The following is a 23,510-nucleotide window of genomic DNA, read 5'->3' as shown; positions in this document are numbered from 1 at the left end:
TGGAACCGCGCAACCGCTACGGTCGCAGGCTCGAATCCTGCCTCGGGCCTGGATGTGTGTTATGTCCTTAGGCTAGTTAGGTTTAAGAAGTTCTAAGTTCTAGGGCACTGATGACCTCAGAAGTTAAGTCACATAGTGCTCAGAGCCATTTCAACCATTTGAGCCATATTCTTGCGTGTTACAAAAATATGTAGTTTAAGTGATGCAACGCATTAGAAAACTCGTAAAAATGAATGCTTTCTAGTAAGGTTTGTTGTGGTGGACTGTCGGAAAACGTGACGTCGGGGGATAAACATGCTAGTGAATTATAGCGACAGGTTCAAGATGAAAAGTAATACACAAAGATTTGTTAGGCACTCAAAACTGTTATATTTTCCTTGATGGGTTATCTTATTTCTCCCTAAAATGGAGCATGTTCAGTTCGTTTTTGTACTACCAGCAATATATATCCGGTGGCATGTTGTTTCATCTTCATGTGTTTCGTGCTGTTGTAGAACAACGGTACAGGCAATTGAGATATGGATGTAACATTATTTCATCTGAGAGTTCAGTCATATTTTAGATGTTAAGTGAACTTTAACCTGTAAGTTACACAATAATTCCACTCTTTCAGCCTGTTAAAAATAATAATACAAGCTGCCTATTTGTTTGTGTCAACTATCACTGTTTGTGTACTTAGCACAGTATTTTAGATATTTGATTTTTAGCGTTATAGACAATAATACACGCTACCGGCTTGTTTCATAGTGTTAGAATTTACTGTCTTCCCTGATAAACATATTACTGTAGGTATTATGTTTTATTTACAGTTATAGAACGAAAATTCAGACATTATAGATGTGGAAAATTTAATTTGGGGCTTACTTGTGCCTTGCTACAAATGTGGTTTAAATATCGAATTTAGCTCGTTGTCCACTGAAGCTTCCCAGTAAGTTACGTCAACGGTAGTGTCAAGTATATTTTCACAGGTAATGAAAAAAAGTTTAGAAGTGGAAATTTTGTCGTCCATTATGCCTGGCACCGAGAGTGATACAAATATTGAACACTGTTGTTTGCTAAAATTTAGGTGAAATGTACGTATTATTGATAAATCAATCGATGTAGAAACACTGTCAGGTACACTCTTTAGATATTTTTTACAAATTATTAAACTTATTTCGATATTTTTAAGCGTGAGGCCAATTTGTGCTTTTCAGATCGTGTGGATACTTCAGAACCTGCTACCAGTTTACAGAGTTCATTACTTTTGGATACTTTTGAAAACAGCAAAGGTGGTGGATTTGGCTTCTACATGCTGACTGTTTCATTTTGAGGGCTGGTAAAGCACTGGGCTCTGATTGGAGGAGAGGGGAGTGAGAGGAGGGTAAAGAATATGACGAGCCATGATTACATGATGTGTTCAACATCACTGATGACGTCATGCATACAAGATCAACGTGACGGATAGTCATTGATGACTTTATGTACTTGCCTTGAAGGCAATCCAAAGGTCAAATGTCTAATTTGTCCGTAGATGTTGGTAGCTTTGCTACTAGTACCTCATACTGATTTTGTCCATTGTTATAACTCACAAATTTAGTCTTCATGACACTGTAAACCCTAATCGAGACACGCCCCTATTATTCTAAACAGTTGAGGATATCAGTACATTTTTTGTCCGGATTGTTACTGCAGATTTGTGACTACTTTCAAGGTAACGGTAAGAGTACTAAACCAAATATTAAGGCTCCGAAAAAATAATTCTCACGGATAGAAATGTTAGCCTCACTGAAAAAGAAACGAGCAGGAGGGTGTACAGTTAAACCGCTTAAGGGATCGTAATTCCATTGCCTGCAGAACATGCGGAGCCCATAAGAGCGTTGAGGCCCCAAACTCGAACATAGAGGGACATATTAGCACACCCACTATTCCAAGCTTTCTGTGAGGGCATGGTATAAAATTTTTCAAAAAATATTAGTTTAAAACACAGAATGTAAGCGTACAGAATATGAAATTTTGATTAGTTTGTTTTTCACGAAACGCGACCCAAGATGGTGAACATGGCCAAAAAAGCCCGCAAAGCTGTAAAAAACGGTTTTTCTTAAATAAGTAAACTATAGCTCTGATCCGAAAAGGTTGAACATAAAATTGTAGGGCTTGAAAACGTCTATCGGTGGCTTTTTTTTTTTTTTTAGAAGTTTAAATCTCGTTAACATTCACGTTAAACATCTCCTATAACGTTCCCATAATTGCTCTTTACTGTAATTATAGTCCGCGGTAAATCAAAAAAGTGCTGTCTGAAAGATTAAAAAATACTAATTATATTTCGAGGTGTATTGATTTTTTTTAAAAAAAAGGGGGGGGCCGCTCTCCATAACTGGTGAGATCTTCTGAGTGGTTGACCCTACAGCAACCGTCCTACAGCATCGGTTTTGGGGTTATTCGTTCGCAGATAGTTGTGGTACCATGCTGTTAAATAGACTTGGCGATTCTATTAATTGTAACGCTCAAAAAATGACTTCGAAATGCTTGCCTTTTTAGCGCGTTTTTTGTAACTACTTCAATTTTTATTTTATGAAACTATTTTGTGAGGAAAGAAAATTGCTGATACTTTTCACTAATTTTAAAGAAAGTTGTATTACCTGCTAGAGAAGAAATAACTTTACAAAAGTATCTAGTTGACACACTTAACATATGACAGCGGTGCACTTGATGGAGGTTAATATTGAGTAATTATATTTTCAAGAAAAAATGGTAGGAAGTGTTTCATTGATTTTTGGTAACAGTAAGTAGGTAATATAATGAAGCACGCAAAGACGGAGTGCGTCAGCTGTAGCGGACGGCGGAGTGGGTGGAAGTAGCGGGTATTCGCTCTGAGAACTAATTCTAATCGGCCTGCGTTGCATAATATTTGATATCTCGGCGTGTTCCGTTGTTTGTTCCGGAACCAAGAAACTTTTAAGATCCCCCCATTTTTTTAAAATTAATCTCAAATTAAATCTCAAATTTAGTTAGGGAATACGCAGATCATCGCATAAGAGTGGCCGTGCTCTTCCACCCGCGATTTAGAGATTAATACAATCCTTTCTTGGATTATCTTATTGAATCATCGCGTAGAATTTCTTCCTACCTGTTTTGCCATAAAGCTCTCGTAGTTGACGTCCCTCGCAGAAGCAAAAAAATGGCTCTAAGCACTATGGGACTTAACTTCTGAGGTCCAGTCCCCTAGAACTTAGAACTACTTAAACCTAAGGACATCACACTCATCCATACCCGAGGCAGGACTCGAACCTGCGACCGTAGCGTTCGCGCGGTTCCAGACTGTAGCGCCTAGAACCGCTCGGCCACTCCGGCCGGCTCGCAGAAGCAGTATCGGGCCATTGAGTTAACAGGAAACAGCAATTCTGTGTCCTGTAATTTCTACGAAACCTCTATTACTTAAAAAAAATGTTCGTATCTGCCCTTAAGATGTGCTAGCGAAACATGATAAACTGAGGTATGATCGGCATTCGATATAAAAAGAAACCATCTTACTATCTTCGAATTACATTGCGTGTATGGGCATACAATGAGGTAGAAAAGACTAAGATGCATACTAAGGCAGAGCGATGTCTTTCATCTGTTGCTCTGCAGGCGATGGAGCAGAAAGTGGTCGTGAATAGTGCAAAGGTCTCAGTCATGTTTACAAAGTATTTGGTTGATGTAAATAAGAGCTGTTCTGCATTCACCTTGTTTGAATGTATACTGACGTTTCATAATTTCTATTGATTTTTCTCCACATACTTAAAATTTTAGCTGCATTTTACGTTGTGGTTAGATATTCATTTGTGAGTTGTGATGTGCTAAGTACATACATTGCAGCCCTTCATCATTTAACAGCTTTCAATTTCATGTCGTACAGCTTCTCCAAGCTATAATAGATAGAATATGTCATTATTTAGCTGTATGGACTTGCTGTTTATGTCGTTCCCCTCTCATCTCGCAATTATTTTTCCGTAGATTGTAGTACGTTCCCCATTTACATTTTCATATGACTCATTAAATGACCAGACAGTAATTCTATTTTATTCTATGATTCTCAAGTAAGCTGTTACGAAGTTCCTTACCACGTGTCTGTGATCATGTTAAACCATTCTTAAGTGGAAGATGAAGTGAAATGCATCATCATATATCGAAGACTAAAAGGGTACTAGCAGGAAATAAATTATCATTGTCGTAGACGACTAAAGGATTGAATAACATCATCACAAGTACTCCAAGGTAAAAGGAAAAGAACAAGAATCAACTAGGCTGATTGCTCCCTTTCTCATCGAAACACTAACACACTTATACTAACAATTTTTCGATTCCCAATCAAAACAGTAACTTCGTCGTCATCCGTGACAGAAATGAAACCATACACATTATCTTTTATATGGGCCTAACACTCATTGTTTCGTTACAAGAAACAGTAAGATTCTACTCAACATCTGACGCTACGCCCGAGAATCATCTAAACAATTAAGTCGAGAAATACTGAAACAACTGATAACTGTAAGATTCCATAGTTCGCGACTATTATAAACACAGTTGTACAAATTACTTGCATAGATCAATTAATGGATACTGCAGGGTGTCCATTTCAGTCTCTCCGTATTACAAAAATCGATAATGTAACTGCACTACAAACTAGAGCCATCTCAAAGAATTTATCTAATAATCATCAGTGCACCCTTACATATCAACCAATCGTAGCACAAAGTAGCGGTCTAGGGCGCCTTGCCAAGTTTCTCGTGGCTACCTCCATCAGAAGTTCGAGACCTCCCTCGGGAGTGTCTGTGTGTGTGTGTGTGTGTCTGTGTGTGTGTGTGTGTGTCTGTGTGTGTCTGTGTGTGTCTGTGTGTGTCTGTGTGTGTCTGTGTGTGTGTGTGTGTGTGTGTCTCTGTGTGTGTGTGTGTCTGTGTGTGTCTGTGTGTGTGTGTGTGTGTGTGTGTGTGTGTGTGTGTGTGTGTGTGTGTGTGTCTGTGTGTGTGTGTGTCTGTGTGTGTGTGTGTGTGTGTCTGTGTGTGTGTGTGTGTGTGTGTGTGTGTGTGTGTGTGTGTGTGTGTGTCTGTGTGTGTGTGTGTCTGTGTGTGTGTGTGTGTGTGTGTGTGTGTGTGTGTGTGTCTGTGTCTGTGTCTGTGTCTGTGTGTGTGTGTGTGTGTGTGTGTGTCTGTGTGTGTGTGTGTGTGTGTGTGTGTGTGTGTGTGTGTGTCTGTGTGTGTGTGTGTGTGTGTCTGTGTGTGTGTGTGTGTGTGTCTGTGTGTGTGTGTGTGTGTGTGTGTGTGTGTCTGTGTGTGTGTGTGTGTGTGTCTGTGTGTGTGTGTGTGTGTCTGTGTGTGTGTGTGTGTGTCTGTGTGTGTGTGTGTGTGTGTCTGTGTGTGTGTGTGTGTGTGTGTCTGTGTGTGTGTGTGTGTGTGTGTCTGTGTGTGTGTGTGTGTGTCTGTGTGTCTGTGTGTGTGTCTGTGTGTGTGTGTGTCTGTGTGTGTGTGTGTGTGTGTGTGTGTGTCTGTGTGTGTCTGTCTGTGTGTGTGTGTGTGTGTCTGTCTGTGTGTGTGTGTGTGTGTCTGTCTGTGTGTGTGTGTGTCTGTCTCTGTGTGTGTGTGTGTCTGTCTCTGTGTGTGTGTGTGTCTGTCTCTGTGTGTGTGTGTGTCTGTCTCTGTGTGTGTGTGTGTCTGTCTCTGTGTGTGTGTGTGTCTGTCTCTGTGTGTGTGTGTGTCTGTCTCTGTGTGTGTGTGTGTCTGTCTCTGTGTGTGTGTGTGTCTGTGTCTGTGTGTGTGTGTGTCTGTGTCTGTGTGTGTGTGTGTCTGTGTCTGTGTGTGTGTGTGTGTGTCTGTGTCTGTGTGTGTGTGTGTCTGTGTCTGTGTGTGTGTGTGTCTGTGTCTGTGTGTGTCTGTGTCTGTGTCTGTGTGTGTGTGTCTGTGTGTCTGTGTGTGTCTGTGTCTGTGTGTGTGTGTGTCTGTGTGTCTGTGTGTGTGTGTCTGTGTCTGTGTGTGTGTGTCTGTGTCTGTGTGTGTGTGTCTGTGTCTGTGTGTGTGTGTCTGTGTCTGTGTGTGTGTGTCTGTGTGTGTGTGTGGTCCTTGACGTAAGTGTAAGTAGTGTGTAAGCCTAGGGACCGATGACCTTAGCAGTTTGGTCCCATAGGAACTTACCACAGATTTCCAAATTGGCACAAAGTAGACCGAGTCTGAATTCAATGTCTTGCCATGTTCTCCGTAACATGTCCTCTGTCATGAGGTCTTAACACACGAATGTCGTCCACATTGGTCGCATACATGAGGTCTTTCGCCAATCCTCATAACGAGAAACCCAGCGGGATAATGTCGGGGGAACGTGGTAGCCAGGAAACGAGTCCTTCGTGTCCGACCTAGGGATGCAGTAATTTCGTATCTGTGGGCTTGTGAACAGTCGTTGACCAATATGATGGAACTCTTATCTTCTTGAAAGATGACGCTGCGTAGCAAGTCTCTTAGACACAAACTGCTCCACACGCACAGATGCACTGAGCCGTTCACGGCATTTTCTGCAAAGAAGAAATTTCCAAAACCCTCCTGTGCATTAATCTACACTAGACGTTCAGTAACGAACATGTTCAATGATAGCATATGGATGTTGCGAGTCCCAAATGTGAACCTTATGCCGATTAACCGTTCCTGATCCATGAAAGGTTGCCTAAACTGACAACGATCTTACCAGGAAGCTGGAATTCATACCAATACACCACAGCATAACTGTAGCAAACTGTTGTCTTGTTTTGTCGCTTGGCATTAGATTTTCCAGAATTTACACTTTGCAACCACACAAATGAAGATGCTGGTGTGCTACACGATGCAATGTTGCTCTGGATGTATTAAGTTGCCTAGACATCTGCCGAACTGACTTTGGCGGGTTTCTGAGAAATGCTTGTCTGGTCCTCCACTGTCTCATCCAAGATAGGTGCACCACCAGAATGTTTCAGAGTACCTCCAGTTGCCAGAAATTTACGTTGCTATTCCCTAATTGTTGTCACATTAGGTGAATCAAGTCCATAGAGTCTGCTATACTTCCTTTGCACAGTAATAGGCTACAGTGTTCCTGCAAAACACACTATTGGTTGCGCGTACTGCTAAGGAGTCGCCATTTTCACTTCAGGTAATCATGCTGAGCTTTGGCGACAATAGTTGGCACTGCTTACGCATAAAGAAATTCTTTCAGATACTCTAAGATATGGCGCAATTTCATCATTATATGTACTGTGGTTTTAATTTTTCCTGGGACTTTCAAATGCGAGAGGTTTTAGTCGGACAGCCTGTATAACAAAGCATATTGTAGACGGAAAAAAGTTGATTCGCAGTAAATAGCGCTACTCATAAGCAGATTAAAACAGAGTAAGGTTACATACTGTTCATCACTTCCTCTTCTGTTTATGCTGACTTTGTACTCTTTTACAATGGTGGTAACTCTAGTAAAGCAGAAGATACATTTCTGGTACCGAAAATATAAGAGGCTGTACAACCATTATTGTACCCAGGAACGGCCCTCTTCCTCTGAAGTAAATCAATAACCATGAATGTCTTTCATCATGGCTCCAAAAATAGGCAAATCGTGGGAAGAGGTCGGTACCACGTGGATGATGTGTGAAGAGCATCCTAGCGAAATTTCTCCAGCGTAGTTGAAATCTTGGCAACATACGAGCGGGCATTGTCCTGCAACAGAATTGTACCGTCCGTTAACATTACTGGGCGTTTGAATTTAATAGCGCGCTTCAATTTCTGCAAGGTGTCCACGTTCCGCCATGCGTTAAATGTACCGCCGTGTACAAGAAAGTCAGTTAGCAGTGGCCCCTCACAGTCAGAAGTGTCATCATGATTTTCTCGGAGCTAGTGTGCACGGTTTTTTATTTTTTCGGTTCAGATGAACCCACGTGCTTCCCTTGTAGGCCCTGACGCTTCTTCTCCGGTTGAAAATTTTGAACCCAAAAATACGGGACAATAAGCGATATTAATCATCGTGATACCGTTCTACGTGCTGCAAGAATGGTGACCTCCTGCTCCATTCAGCTTCTTCGTAAACCTGTGGATAACCCACTGCACACTGACTTCCGGAACTTCAGATGATTTTTCATGAGAGCGTGAGTGGTGCCACGGTACTCCAATGACAGAAGAGGTAATGACGCAGGCAGAATGTCCTGGCCGACTGCTGCCTTTCAATGGCACTCGATTATCTTATAACGGTTTATTCCACGCAGAAGCACGCACAAGTGAAATACTGTGTTCGCCGTACTCAGCAGATATTCTAGCATAAACGTCACTTCTTGACACTGTTTTCGCACCAAAAACATCACTACACCTCTCTTTCCTGGCTTCAATAGTGAAGTCGGGCGCGCGCACACGACCTGCCGACCTCTCACCGAGCACATCTAGCACACAAACGGTACGGGGGTAAACGTTCGCGTTGTTCCTTCGTAATTCTCACTAGAGAGCACTTCTATACACACCTGCGTTACCAACATCAGCGTCATGTTCAATATACATTCTCTCATTTTCACTTGAATGCCCGTCATACATACATCAAAAAAAGTTTTGCATCACCCGCTTCCCAGAACTCCTGAAGATACACGTTGACTGTGGATATTTTATCACAGACACAGTCCCTTTGACTATTCAGAGATGTCACTAAACCCCCCCCCCCCCCCCCGAAGATGTAAACAACCATGCATGAGCAGCGGCTGTTAGCCGGATGGCGTCCGACAGCCGATCAGTTCCAGTCATTCCACCAGGAAGGAGGTACATGGCTCGTTTTGTCTGTAGTTCAACCACGCCTAGACGGCCAATACCGCGGTTCGATCGCGTCCGCATTGTTACTTTGCGCCAGGAAGGTCTCTCAACAAGGAAAGCGTCCAGGCGTCTCGAAGTGAATCAAGGCGATGTTGTTCGGACATGCAGGAGATACAGAGAGACACGTCTCGCTGAAGCCGCCCAAGGGCTACTACTGCAGTGGATGACCGCTACCTAGGGACTATGGCTATGAGGAACCATGACAGCAACGCCACCATGTTGAATAATGCTTTTCGTGCAGCGATAGGACGTCGTGTCACGATTCAATAGGATGCATGATGCGCAACTTCACTCCCGACGTCCATGGCGAGGTCCGTCTTTGCAACTACGGCACCATGCAGCGCAGTACAGATGGCCCCAACAACATGCCGAATGGATAGCTCAGGATTGGTATCACGTTCTCTTCACCGATGAGAGTCGCATATGCCTTCAACCAGACAATAGTCGGAGATGTGTTTGGAGGCAACCCGGTCCGGCTGAACGCCTTAGACACACTGTCTAGAGAGTGCAGCAAGTTGGAGGTTCTCTGCTGTTTTGGGGTGGCATTATATGGGGCCGACATACACCGCTGGTGGTCATGGAAGGCGCCGTAACGGCTGTAAGACACGTGACTTCAATCCTGCGACCGACAGTGCAACCATATCGGCAGCACACTGGTGAGGCATTCGTCTTCATGGACAACAATTCGCGGCCCCCATCGTGCACATCTTGTGAATGACTTCCTTCAGGATAACGACACCGCTCGACTACAGTGGCCAGCATGTTTTCCAGGCATGAACCCTATCGAAAATGTCTGGGATAGATTAAAAAGGGGTGTTTATGGACGGCGTGACTCACCAACCACTCTGAGGGGTCTACGCCGAATCGCCGTTGAGGAGTGGGACAATCTGGTCAAACAGTGTCTTGATGAGCTTGTGGATAGTATGTTACGGCGAATACAGGCATGCATCAATGCAAGAGGACGTGGTACTGGGCATTAGAGGTACCGGTGTGTACAGCAGTCTGGACCACCACCTCTTAAGGTCTCGCTGTATGGTGGAACAACATGCAATGTTTGGTTTTCATGAGCATCAAAAAGGGCGGAAATGATGTTTATGTTGATCTCTATTCCAATTTTTTGTACAGGTTCCGGAATTCTTGGAACAGAGGTGATGCAACATTTTTTTTATGTATACATGCAGTGATCTGTCGCGGAAGGCACATATTCACAACGTCTTCGAAAAGCTGATTGCATCTACCATTTACCAATAGGATATGGTCTTGTGTACACAACCTGACTTTATACGAGATAACCTAGGGACAACTAAGTTCAGACAGAAAGAATGTTTGACCCCAAAAGCGAGCCATCAGGAGTGTGCATTGTGTTATTTCACAAATCTTATGTAGTTATCTAAGCTACGGAAATTGTGAGTCTCACTTCCACATCGCGGACGTTTCACTCGCATGAGATTGGCTTCATGTTGATTCAAATGAGCCTCAGTATGTTCACGAGGCTTAGCAGTACGTCGACCTTGTTCTGAGAAGCGTAATTTCAGCAAGGTAATCATAAATCCTTCTCCAGAAATCTTTAAAGGATGCAGCCATGAAATCATCGTTCTCCAATACAGCTTCCAATATACAAGCCGAATTCGCGACTTTCTACACCTGAGGGCGGTCTCAAATATCTACATCACTAAACGGCCAACCCGGGCCACAGTCCTCCGCTCCCATTTCTAGGTTTCCTTCTAGGGGCAAAAAAAATTTGATTTTTAAATATTCGTGTAATTATTGACAGTAAAAATCCTGGCCGGCCAGGGTGGCCGAGCGGTTCTAGGCGCTACAGTCTGGAACCGCGCGACCTCTCCGGTCACAGTTTCGAATCCTGCCTCGGGCGTGGATGTATGTAATATCCTTATGTTAGTTAGGTTTAATTAGTTCTAAGTTCTAGGAGACTGATGACCTTAGAAGTTCCATAGTGCTCAGAGCCATTCGAACCATTTTTTAAAATTCTGTCATAATCTAATAGTTATGAGGTATCATATTTTGTTGTTTCGCTCCGTATGACAAGTATTTAAGTTACAGACTGTGCGTATGTCTCGAGGTAGCATAGCTCAATACATGAACAAATACTCAGAATAATTCACCCGTTATCTGAGTATGTGAGCCGTTGCCGACTTCTAACAAATCTATATATTTCCAAATCTTTACAGAACTTTTGGATACTGACTCCCACCACAACCGCCTATCCCCCAAAAACATTGGAAAGAAAAAAGTTTATTGTGTATTACATTTTCTCTGTAGTACAACTTCAGCATCAGTCATGACCGTTTAATTCATTACTTCTTTACTACTGACTCTACACGCAACAACGTTTTTAGACACTGTCCACATATACCGCTGAAGAATATACCTGCAACATTATATCGTTGTACAACAAATATATTAGGTATAACTCAATAAACGTCTGGATTTATGATAAAACTAGCTCTTCCTTAAAATTGAGCGAAAACAACCCAGACTATAATCATCTATTATTTGATTATGAGAGAACTTCGCGATTTTCACCCAATTTTAAACCTAATTTGAAACTTTTAAACTTATATGCTTAACGTCAAATATTTAATACACAAACTCATCAGATGTCCGAAGCTGTTTTATATATGGGATTTCGATTCCTTAAGGAATTGGGTGTTTACAGGGTTCCTGTTTTCTTCATCCTCTTACAACTGCTTCTAGTGTGAGCAGTCATAACTTCATCCTCCTTATTTTCTCGATACCTGCCATCTGTGGAACTTTCCAGGGGCAAAATACTGTTGCAACCATCTTCTGAATTCCTCATCCATTTCACCAACGTTAACTTCCTGATAATGTTGGCAGCTGAAAAAAAGAATTAAAATTTGAGGCATAGACAAGACTTGAAGCTGGGTCTTCTTGTTTTCTAGGCCAGCAGGCTAGACATTACACCACCACAGCATTACGGTTAACTCAGCTGGGTGCCATTTCAATACAAAGAGCCTCGGCAATAGTGATGATCTAAAAAGGGGAAGATAAGCTAAAGATATGAATAGAAGTGTGTTTTAGGGAGGCCACTGGAGTGGGATACTCCATGTAGGTGTGTTAGGGATAGTGCTGTTTGGGGGTAATGGCTAGCATACCTTCGTTTTAAACTAGGAGACCTGGGTTCAAGTCCTGGCCATGCTACCAATTTTAATTCATTTGTTCAGCTTCCATCATAATCGTAGATAAATATTAGACTCAAATGCCCCACGGAAAATTTAATTATATCAGGTTAATTTCTCGATAGCTCCTATCTGCAGAACTTTCATAGAAAACTATTATATGGCAGCAGACGTACCGAATAGTGTAAGGCTCTGTCTCTGACAATATTATCGTTAGCTATACTTTTTCTCTAAAATTGCTAGGTTTTCTTGAGAAATTTTATCATCATTTTCATAAAATCTGATATGTAGCCGTACAACTTTATTATGAAAACCGTTATTCCGACACATCAGTATTCTGATTGAGAACAAAAAAGATAAATTAATTACTCTTCCTATAAGTCATGAAAAATATCGGACTGCGAATTTTTAAATATTGTATATCACCTAACTACACTCCTGGAAATGGAAAAAAGAACACTTTGACACCGGTGTGTCAGACCCACCATACTTGCTCCGGACACTGCGAGAGGGCTGTACAAGCAATGATCACACGCAGGGCACAGCGGACACACCAGGAACCGCGGTGTTGGCCGTCGAATGGCGCTAGCTGCGCAGCATTTGTGCACCGCCGCCGTCAGTGTCAGCCAGTTTGCCGTGGCATACGGAGCTCCATCGCAGTCTTTAACACTGGTAGCATGCCGCGACAGCGTGGACGTGAACCGTATGTGCAGTTGACGGACTTTGAGCGAGGGCGTATAGTGGGCATGCGGGAGGCCGGGTGGACGTACCGCCGAATTGCTCAACACGTGGGGCGTGAGGTCTCCACAGTACATCGATGTTGTCGCCAGTGGTCGGCGGAAGGTGCACGTGCCCGTCGATCTGGAACCGGACCGCAGCGACGCACGGATGCACGCCAAGACCGTAGGATCCTACGCAGTGCCGTAGGGGACCGCACCGCCACTTCCCAGCAAATTAGGGACACTATTGCTCCTGGGGTATCGGCGAGGACCATTCGCAACCGTCTCCATGAAGCTGGGCTACGGTCCCGCACACCGTTAGGCCGTCTTCCGCTCACGCCCCAACATCGTGCAGCCCGCCTCCAGTGGTGTCGCGACAGGCGTGAATGGAGGGACGAATGGAGACGTGTCGTCTTCAGCGATGAGAGTCGCTTCTGCCTTGGTCCCAATGATGGTCGTATGCGTGTTTGGCGCCGTGCAGGTGAGCGCCACAATCAGGACTGCATACGACCGAGGCACACAGGGCCAACACCCGGCATCATGGTGTGGGGAGCGATCTCCTACACTGGCCGTACACACACACACACCCCCCAGGGGGTCCACAACTCTTTTGTGGATACGTGCGTAGCGAGCACGGGACCCCGAGCTAATGTGGCCTTCCTTCCTTTCCGGGCTGCATACCTTCCCATTCCGCATCCTTCCCCATCCCTATCTTCGCCCCTCCTCCCCTCACCTCTGGCTCTTTCCTTCCCTTTCTCCCCATCTGGGAGTATGGTTTGTGCCTACGTCCGGAGACGGACGCTCGTAAATGTACTGCATTCTTCGCTTTTCTTGCTTTTGTCTTCTTCCTTCCTTTGTCCTTCTCTGTCTTCTTCCTTCCTTTGTCCTTCTCTTTTCCTTACCTCTTCTCTTTCCCTTTTCTCCGCTGCGGCGTTTGAGACCCCTCTTCTTTCCTTTCCCTTTCTTTCTTCCTCCCTGTGCGTGTCTGAAGGCCGACCCACGCCCTTCGTGCGTAGCCGGTGACGGGGTAACGCGTAATTCCCCGCCCCGGGTAGACAGGTAGGACACGTACGTACCCCCTGGTAACGGCCAGGCCCAGGGAGGGGTGATTACCCGAGCTGATACCTTCCGAAAGTGCCGATTGGTCCCTCCGTCCGTTTGTCGGGAGGTGTGACCTGAGGTGTGAACAATCACCTAAGGCGGGAGTGCCCTCAGAGAGGGCCCCCACAAGGGAGGAGCGCGCCATCGGAGACGCCGGTAATCATGGGGGAATCTTCCGCAATGGTTTCCTCACCTTCCACTATGTCTGCTCACAAACGTAAGTATACTGAGTCTCAGCCACAGACGATTCTTCCATCGCTGCCACAGTTCCTTGTTGTTTCTCGGACTGATGAAGGTCACGACTTCTCCACGGTCAACCCTTTCATTATTCAGAAAGGTGTCGACGCAATTGCAGGTCCTGTAAAGTCTTGTTCCAGATTACGGAATGGCACCCTGTTGTTAGAAACACACAGTGCCCTCCAGGCACAAAAATTGCTGCGTACTTCTCTGCTCCACACTTTTCCTGTCCGGGTGGAACCGCACCGAACCTTAAATTCCTCGCGTGGAGTCGTTTATACACGCTCCCTCGATGGATTGTCTGACGAAGAAATTCAGCACTATCTGTCTGACCAGGGCGTAACGGCAGTTCATAGAGTAATGAAACGGGTTGACACGAACATCATTCCAACCCGCACCGTCTTCTTGACATTTGACACAGTTCAACTCCCATCGAAAATCAAAGCCGGCTATGAGATAATTTCCGTTCGCCCTTACGTCCCAAACCCTACGCGTTGCTATCGATGTCAGCGGTTCAATCACACCAGCCAGTCCTGTTCCAATCCAGCCAAATGTGTTACGTGTGGCAAGGATGCCCATGAGGGTGCTTGTCCACCTCCATCCCCTCGCTGCATCAACTGTATGGGTGACCACGCTGCTTCCTCTCGAGATTGCCCCGTTTTTAAGGACGAAAAGCTCATCCAGGAAATAAGAGTGAAGGAAAAGGTGTCGACCTTTGCTGCTCGAAAATTATTCGCCAGTCGCAAGCCCACCGTGCCTCAGACAGGAAAATATAGCACTGTCCTTGCTTCTCCTCGGCCAACAAAGGAGGCGGCCACGCAGACTTGCGACCTCACCTTTAGTGCCACGGTCGTCAGATCGGCCAGCGCAAAGATCGCTCGTTCAACCTCACCAATTTCGCCTGCCCACTCTATGGCTCACCCTTCGTCGGGTTCTGCTAAATCTCGAGCCCAAAAGTCGGACGCTAAGTCTTCGAAAAAAGAGCATACTCGTGAAGAGTTTTTACGTACCGCAACTTCCCAACCATCGGTTCCTTCTTCATCTAAACATCATTCTTCGAAGAAGGCTACAAAGAAACCCAGTTCCTCTCCTTCTCCGCCAAGGCGTGTCCCATCTACAGCACCACCTGGCGGAAATCGCCCACGGCCGTCTTCTGTGTCGCCGAGGCGCACTGCTGGTGGCCGGTCAACCGGCCGATCGCTGGTGGCAGGAGCTGCTCCTGACCAACCTATGGATCAGGATCTTCTGCCTTCGGCTGACTGCCATTCCATGCTGTCGGTCGCTAGCTCCGAGCAGTCTTTGACTTGACAGCAACTTTGCTCACAGTCCTCCATTTTCTGTTCACCCCATGTCCATTATCCACTGGAATATCCGCGGCATTCGAGCCAATAGGGATGAATTGTCGATCCTCTTAAGATCCTACTCGCCGGTCATCTTCTGTCTTCAGGAAACAAAGCTGCGTCCCCATGACCGCTTTGTTCTCCCTCACTTTCAGTCTGTCCGATATGATCTCCCCTCTGTTGAAGGCTCTCCAGCCCATGGAGGACTCATGATTCTTCTCCGTGATACTCTCCATTATCACCCAATCCCCTTAAACACTTCCTTCCAAGCTGTCGCCGTCCGTCTTTCCCTTTCCGGATACACGTTCTCTCTTTGTACTGTATACATTCCATCGTCCACACCAATGGCACGAGCTGATCTCCTTCATCTTCTTGGTCAGCTTCCACCCCCCTATTTTCTGGTTGGGGACTTCAATGCCCACCACCCGCTTTGGGGATCTCCACATCCTTGTCCACGTGGCTCCATATTGCTAGACGTCTTCCACCAAGCGGATCTAGTTTGCCTCAACACTGGGGTCCCCACATTTTTGTCTGCCTCCACGACAACCTTATCTCATTTGGACCTTGCGGTCGGTACTGTTCCGCTAGCTCGGCGCTTCGAATGGTTCGCCCTTGATGATACTCACTCGAGTGACCACTTTCCATGTGTCCTCAGACTGCAGCCTCAACTGCCATATATGCGCCCGCGGCGCTGGAAGTTTGCCCAAGCCGATAGGACACTTTTTTCGTCTCTCGCGACATTCGATGACCGTCGCTTTCCCAGCGTCGACGATGAGGTCACACATATTACCGACGTTATCCTTACAGCTGCGGAACGTTCAATACCACGCACCTCCGAATTGCCTCGGCGCCCCCCAGTTCCTTGGTGGAACGAGGCATGCCGTGATGCAATACGTGAGCGGCGACGTGCTCTTCGCATTTTCCGTCACCATCCTACTTTGGCCAACTGTATCCGCTATAAGCAGCTCCGTGCGCGATGCCGTCGCGTCATCCGCGATAGCAAGAAGGCAAGCTGGAAATTCTTTATTAGCTCATTTAACACCTTCACTCCCTCCTCGGAAGTTTGGAGTCGGCTTCGACGGTTCTCAGGCGCGCCTAGTTTCTCCCCGGTCTCTGGGCTCACTGTCGCGCATGATACCTTAGTGGACCCCGTCGCAATTTCTAACTCGTTGGGTCAGCACTTTGCTGAGATTTCGAGCTCTTCAAATTACCCGCCAGCGTTTCTCCCGAAGAAACGTGCAGCGGAAGTGCGACCTCTTGCTTTCTCCTCTCAAAATCACGAAAGCTACAATACTGTTTTCTCCATGCGGGAACTCCAACATGCCCTATCTTCTCGCTCCTCCGCCCCAGGACCGGATGGTATCCATGTCCAAATGTTGCTGCATTTATCAACCCCTAGTCTGCGTTACCTCCTTCGCCTTTATAATCGAATTTGGACCGACAGTACCTTTCCCAAACGGTGGCGGGAAGCTATTGTCGTTCCTGTTCCGAAACCTGGAAAGGACAAACATCTCCCCTCTAGCTATCGCCCCATTTCTCTCACGAGTAATGTCTGTAAGGTTTTGGAGCGTATGGTGAATTACCGTCTAGCTTGGTGGCTGGAATCCCGCAGTCTTTTAACACCAGCCCAATGCGGATTCCGGAAGCATCGTTCTGCAGTTGACCATCTTGTTGCCCTCTCCACTTATATCATGAACAATTTTCTCCGGAAACGCCAAACGGTAGCAATATTTTTCGATCTGGAGAGAGCATACGATACCTGTTGGAGGACAGGCATCCTCCGCACACTGTTCTCTTGGGGCTTTCGAGGCCGGCTGCCCCTTTTTCTTCGCGAATTTATGGCAGAGCGCACTTTTAGGGTGCGGGTGAACACTACTCTCTCCCGTACTTTCTCCCAAGAAAACGGGGTACCCCAGGGATCCGTGCTGAGTGTTGTACTGTTTGCCATCGCCATAAATCCAATTATGGATTGTCTCCTTCCTGATGTCTCGGGCTCCCTCTTTGTGGACGATTTTGCGATCTACTACAGCTCTCAACGGACCAGCCTTCTTGAACGACGTCTTCAAGGATGTCTTGATCGCCTCCACTCGTGGAGCATCGAAACCGGCTTCCGTTTCTCACCCAGTAAGACCGTTTGTGTCAATTTTTGGCGACGTAAGGAGTTTCTTCCGCCCTCCTTACATCTAGGTCCTGTCAACCTTCCGTTTTCAGACGTCGCTAAATTCTTGGGTCTTATGTTTGACAGGAAACTGTGCTGGTCCTCCCACGTTTCCTATCTTTCGGCTCGCTGTCTGCGATCGCTTAACACCCTCCGTGTCCTGAATGGTACCTCCTGGGGAGCGGACCGAGTGGTCCTTCTCCGCCTCTATCGCGCCTTAGTGCGCTCAAAATTGGATTACGGCAGCATAGTCTACTCCTCTGCTCGGCCGTCTATTCTTCGGCGTCTCGACTCTATCCACCACCGTGGATTACGTTTAGTGTCTGGAGCTTTTTACACTAGCCCTGTGGAAAGCCTTTATGCTGAGACTGCTGAACCTCCGCTGTCCAATCGGCGAGCAGTCCTCCTGAGTCGTTATGCTAGCCATCTGTCTTCCATGCCTGCTAATCCAGCCCATGACCTTTTTTTCGACGCCTCCTTTGATGTAGGGTATGCAGGCCGCTCCTCCTCCCTACTACCCCCGGGAGTCCGCTTCCGTGAATTGCTCGATTCTCTTTCCTGCCGCTTTCCGAAAACCTTCTTGACAACTTGGGGTACAGCACCGCCTTGGCTCCGTCCCCGGATCTGCCTGCTCCGTGACCTTTGTCAATTTCCCAAGGATGGTACCCCTACACTTGTTTATCGTCGGGCATTTGCTGCTCTATGTGCACAAATGACGGACGCCACGTTTATTTACACCGACGGCTCGAAAACATCATTAGGTGTAGGGAGTGCCTATATTGTTGGCGACACCCCAAATCGCTTTCGACTTCCCGACCAGTGTTCGGTTTATACTGCGGAGCTTTACGCTGTTCTCCAGGTTGTCCACTACATCCGCCGCCATCAGCGGATACAGTACGTTATCTGCTCCGATTCTCTCAGCTCTCTCCTCAGTCTCCAAGCTCTTTACCCTGTGCACCCTCTGGTCCACCGGATTCAGGACTGTCTGCGCTTGCTCCACCTGGGGGGCGTCTCGGTGGCGTTCCTCTGGCTCCCGGGACACGCTGGTATCTGTGGGAATGAGGCGGCCGATATGGTGGCCAAGGCTGCAGTCTCTCTTCCTCGGCCAGCTATTCAGTCGCTTCCCTTCACCGATCTACGGAGCGGTTTATGTCGCCAAGTTGCTCATTTATGGCATGCGCATTGGTCAACACTTCCCCGTAATAAATTGCGGGAAGTGAAAGCCCTTCCTTGCGCTTGGACCTCTTCCTCCCGAACGCGTCGTCGGGAGGAGGTAATTTTAGCTAGACTCCGGATAGGGCACTGTCTTTTTAGCCATAGACATCTTTCAAGCGGTGATCCTCCTCCACTCTGTCCCCACTGCTCTCAGCCGTGGACGGTCAGACACCTTTTAATTGAATGCCCCTATTTTAATCCGTTACGCTCCCGTCTACAGCTATCGCCTGATCTATCGTCGATTTTAGCAGATGACACGCGCTCAGCCGACCGCGTTCTCCAGTTTATTAGTGACAGTGAAATGACGTCAGTCATTTGAAGTTTTTTTTTTTTGGGACAACCACCCCCTGTCTGTAGTGGAATTTTAAGCATTCTTTCTACTTTTAGTTCCTCCAATTTTATGAGTTTGTTCCCATTGCTGCTGGTTTTCAATTTCGGTTTTTTACTGTCTTAAGTCGCGGGCTGGGCGCTAATGACCATAGAAGTTTTGCGCCCTAAAACCACAACAAAAAAAAAAAAACTGGCCGTACACCACTGGTGATCGTCGAGGGGACACTGAATAGTGCACGGTACATCCAAACCGTCATCGAACCCATCGTTCTACCATTCCTAGACCGGCAAGGGAACTTGCTGTTCCAACAGGACAATGCACGTCCGCATGTATCCCGTGCCACCCAACGTGCTCTAGAAGGTGTAAGTCAACTACCCTGGCCAGCAAGATCTCCGGATCTGTCCCCCATTGAGCATGTTTGGGACTGGATGAAGCGTCGTCTCACGCGGTCTGCACGTCCAGCGCGAACACTGGTCCAACTGAGGCGCCAGGTGGAAATGGCATGGCAAGCCGTTCCACAGGACTACATCCAGCATCTCTACGATCGTCTCCATGGGAGAATAGCAGCCTGCATTGCTGCGAAAGGTGGATATACACTGTACTAGTGCCGACATTGTGCATGCTCTGTTGCCTGTGTCTATGTGCCTGTGGTTCTGTCAGTGTGATCATGTGATGTATCTGACCCCAGGAATGTGTCAATAAAGTTTCCCCTTCCTGGGACAATGAATTCACGGTGTTCTTATTTCAATTTCCAGGAGTGTATTAATACTGTAATGCTGCTGCACGCAACAGACCTTGTCTTGCCGCTGCAGCAGCGTGAATATTCAGCGACAAGCAAAACCAATTCAAAAGAAATTTTGCGGTCCATGCAGAGTGCAATGCATTGTCACAACTACTGAGGTGCCTAGTGCCCTTTTTTATTATTTAGAAACTGATCAGGAAGAGTTAGGACAACTAGCCTTAAGCAGTGTAAAAAATGAAAGGAATCTATAAAAAATTTTTGTTTGCTATATGCCGAAAACTGACGATTCAAACACTTCATATACTTTACTCACACGTTTCTTTTCCTTCGACATTTGGATCACCAAAAACTTTAATTATACCACGAAGTTTTCAATCAATTATCACGTACCTGGTCACAACAAAGACACGAACATTATTTTAAACGTATGCATACACAAATAAGACAAAATTCCTCCAGTGGCCGACCTCTATGGCCAAGCGGTTCTAGGCGCTTCAGTCAGGAACTGCGCTGCTGGTATTGTCGCAGGTTCGAATCCTGCCTCGTGCTTGGCTGTGTGTGATGTCCTAAGGTTAGTTAGGTTTAAGTAGTTGTCAGTCTAGGGGACTGATTACCTTAGGTGTTAGGTCCCATAGTGCTTAGAGCCATTTGAACGATCCCTCCAGCGCACAAGCAAGCGACAACTACCCGCAGCAAAAAGACAAATTACTGTAACTCCTCGATTGACACAAAAATCTCCTATGGCGCCACTAGCACGGTCAGTGCAGGCTGCGACCTCTCCAGACGCTTGGCTTCTCTCCACGCGAGGCTGCGTCCGACTACTCTCAACAACTGTCCGCTCCCTACTACTCTCCATGATAATATCTCAGAGCACGTACGCAACAGCAGAATTAACAGCCAATTTCCCAGAAAAAGATACGAACGTAACTTCCGAGTTTTTTAAAACAATATCGATCTTACCGTCAACAATCTACAACGCAATTTGTGATTTGACATTGGTGAAGCATTATTTCTGTCTTAATCAACAATTATTTGCCATAAAAATTGCTGGAAATGAACTGCTCTGTAACTGGAAAACCAGATGCCAGTGGTGGTAGTTAACCACTTTCGAGCATGATGCCAGTGTTGTGAAATATCAGTCAATCATGTGCTGCGTCCTCCAGCCGCACGTTCTATTGAACAACTGTTTGCGACTGTGGCCACCGGTGCAATAGAAAAAAATGTCCACCGAAAGGAAACTCCTCTCTTGATCAGATTGCCTATCGAATTTTTGTGCCGGGCAATAAGGCGATGGCAACTCCCCCTGTACTTTTTTCTTTCTTTTAATGCAGTCTATGATACATGGTGGCCACATGGAACCCCCCCCCCCCCCCCTGATTTCCAAATGCATGAGGAACAGTGAGAAGTAATTGCTGTTTGCGGCGTAATTCAGAGTAACTCAGAAACTGTTGTACAAAAAATTAATACCCTTTCTACATCGGCTCCTTTGTAATTCGTAAAATATCTAATTGATACACTACTCAACTCATGTGTGCACAAGTGAGTCTGGGTTGATGGAGGCAGTGGCATCTAGCATTCTTCTGCAGAGATCATCAAGGTCACTTAAAAGTGCGGCATACAGAATGTCTTGCACATAACCTCACAGAAATAAATCCTGAGGGGCCATTTCCGGAGATGGAGGAGGCTATTTGGTTGATCCGTCACGTTCCATCCATTGCCGTTGAAATGTTCTGTCCAGGAAGTCATTAACATGTAAACTTCAGTTCAGTAGTGCCCCAAACTGCTGGAAGTTTGCATTTGGTTCAAAGGCAAGTAGCTGACGGACAGAAAATTGCTCAAGCGTATCGTGGTAAACGGTTCCTGTTACTGTTTGTTCGCTGAAGAAAAATGATCCAACTATTCAGTCTTTCATCACTACACACCACACATTCACCTTTTCGCTGTCTCTGACGCGTTTTTGCAACTCATGTGGGTTTATTAACCTCCAGACATAAATTATGTGCCGATTAACCTTCAGAGATGTATGGAAGCTTCCTTCACCTGCTAAACATATTTTCTTGGTAATTGGGGTTTCACCAGACCCGGTTGTAGTAATAATGCCATAACTTGATCCCAGCTAAAATTAGCGGCTCTATTCTCTGTACTGTGTGACGGTGTATCTACATGTGTCACGTTTTGTGTAACCATTTGGTCATTGTCTGACTCGTGAAAAGGTTTGCTAATTGGATGTGCACTGTTGGTCACTACACCGGAATCAAATAAATCTGACGTGTTTTGTGAATATTTTTCACCTTCGTTAGAAACATTTATCGGTTCGTTACGTAAATTTTGCAAACCGGGTGTGTCAAATTGGGCGGCGTTCATTGTAATGCAACGTGCCGCGTCATCAATTGTCGTTAAATTAACAGTGGACACAATTGAATTTGTTTGCTGATCATTAGGATTAAAATCATTACTAGTGGTCGGTACGCACTGATTATCTGAAAATGGAGGATTCTCATTATTACACTGTGTGTCGCAACTATTATCGATTAAACTATTCGAGTCGGCTATTCATTCATTGCACATCGCGATGTACTATTCAGTTTTTCGCGGCATTTTTCACAAATCAAAATTAAGCACAAAAATGAAATAAAGACAAAGCAAAAATGGAACAAACACAAGTACAACAAAGAGCAATAAATTGCCGATGATATGTGAAAGAAAAAGTGACAAGTTAGTAAATGCGTTGCGGCAGATGCAAACTACATTTAGGTAAATAAGAGCAGATATATGACTACTTCTCAGAGATTCACAAAGAAATACGATCCTGGCCGGTTGTCGCCAAGTGTAACCTCCCCATGCAAAATAGTTCACTGCAACCTCTCAACAGAAAATGTTAACATAAATAATATTCACATTAAGTGTAACCTCCCCACAAAATAATAACAAAATAATAAATAATATTGATAGTGATTCTAATTTTTGTGTGACCTCATAACAAAATTGGTTCCCATTTAATGAAAGCTCGAAACAGAAAAATTCCTAAACCTCATAATAAAAAATAAATTCAGTAACCTGGTAGAATCTGGACGACAGCAGCGCTGCGTCATGGGCCTGTAAGATCATTCTGAATAAAAAAAGGAAAAATTCTTGCCTCCATAAAAACGGCGAATATACCTGCTCTTATATAAAAAATTTTCCGGGACAGCTCTGTGCAATGCTGGCCGATAGATTTGTCATTTATGAAAGGAAGCAACTGATTTTTCTTTTGTAACAATAGGAATGATCATGGATTGAAGAAATTAGTAAATTCTTTAAACTGAAATGAATGGGTTTTTAAAAATTACTTTATATGACGATTATTATTAGGACATTTTTAAAAGATTTACATGGGACTTTACATAACATTACTAGATATGCGCGAGGCTGCTTTTTACCTTATACAATAATGCTCAGGCTCCGGTATCGCTGCACCGCGACCGGCCCAGCCAACATGATACACCAGTCCAGAGCAGACAGGCGACTGCTCGCTAGCAACAACTTACTGCTACTGCTTCACAGTTCGTACTGCAGTCAACACTGCTCTTTGGTCTCAGATTCTCTTCTAGCTTACATATCGCAGGCAGCACATACCTCTTACAAGATATAATGTTTCATCTTTCTATAAATATATTCAGTTGCTGGTGGAGTTGGAGATGACAGAGGGCGTAGAAA

This window comes from Schistocerca cancellata, chromosome 1, assembly GCF_023864275.1.
Source record: "Schistocerca cancellata isolate TAMUIC-IGC-003103 chromosome 1, iqSchCanc2.1, whole genome shotgun sequence".
Taxonomy (NCBI): Eukaryota; Metazoa; Arthropoda; class Insecta; order Orthoptera; family Acrididae; genus Schistocerca; species Schistocerca cancellata.
Note: the sequence above shows the minus strand (reverse complement) of the source record.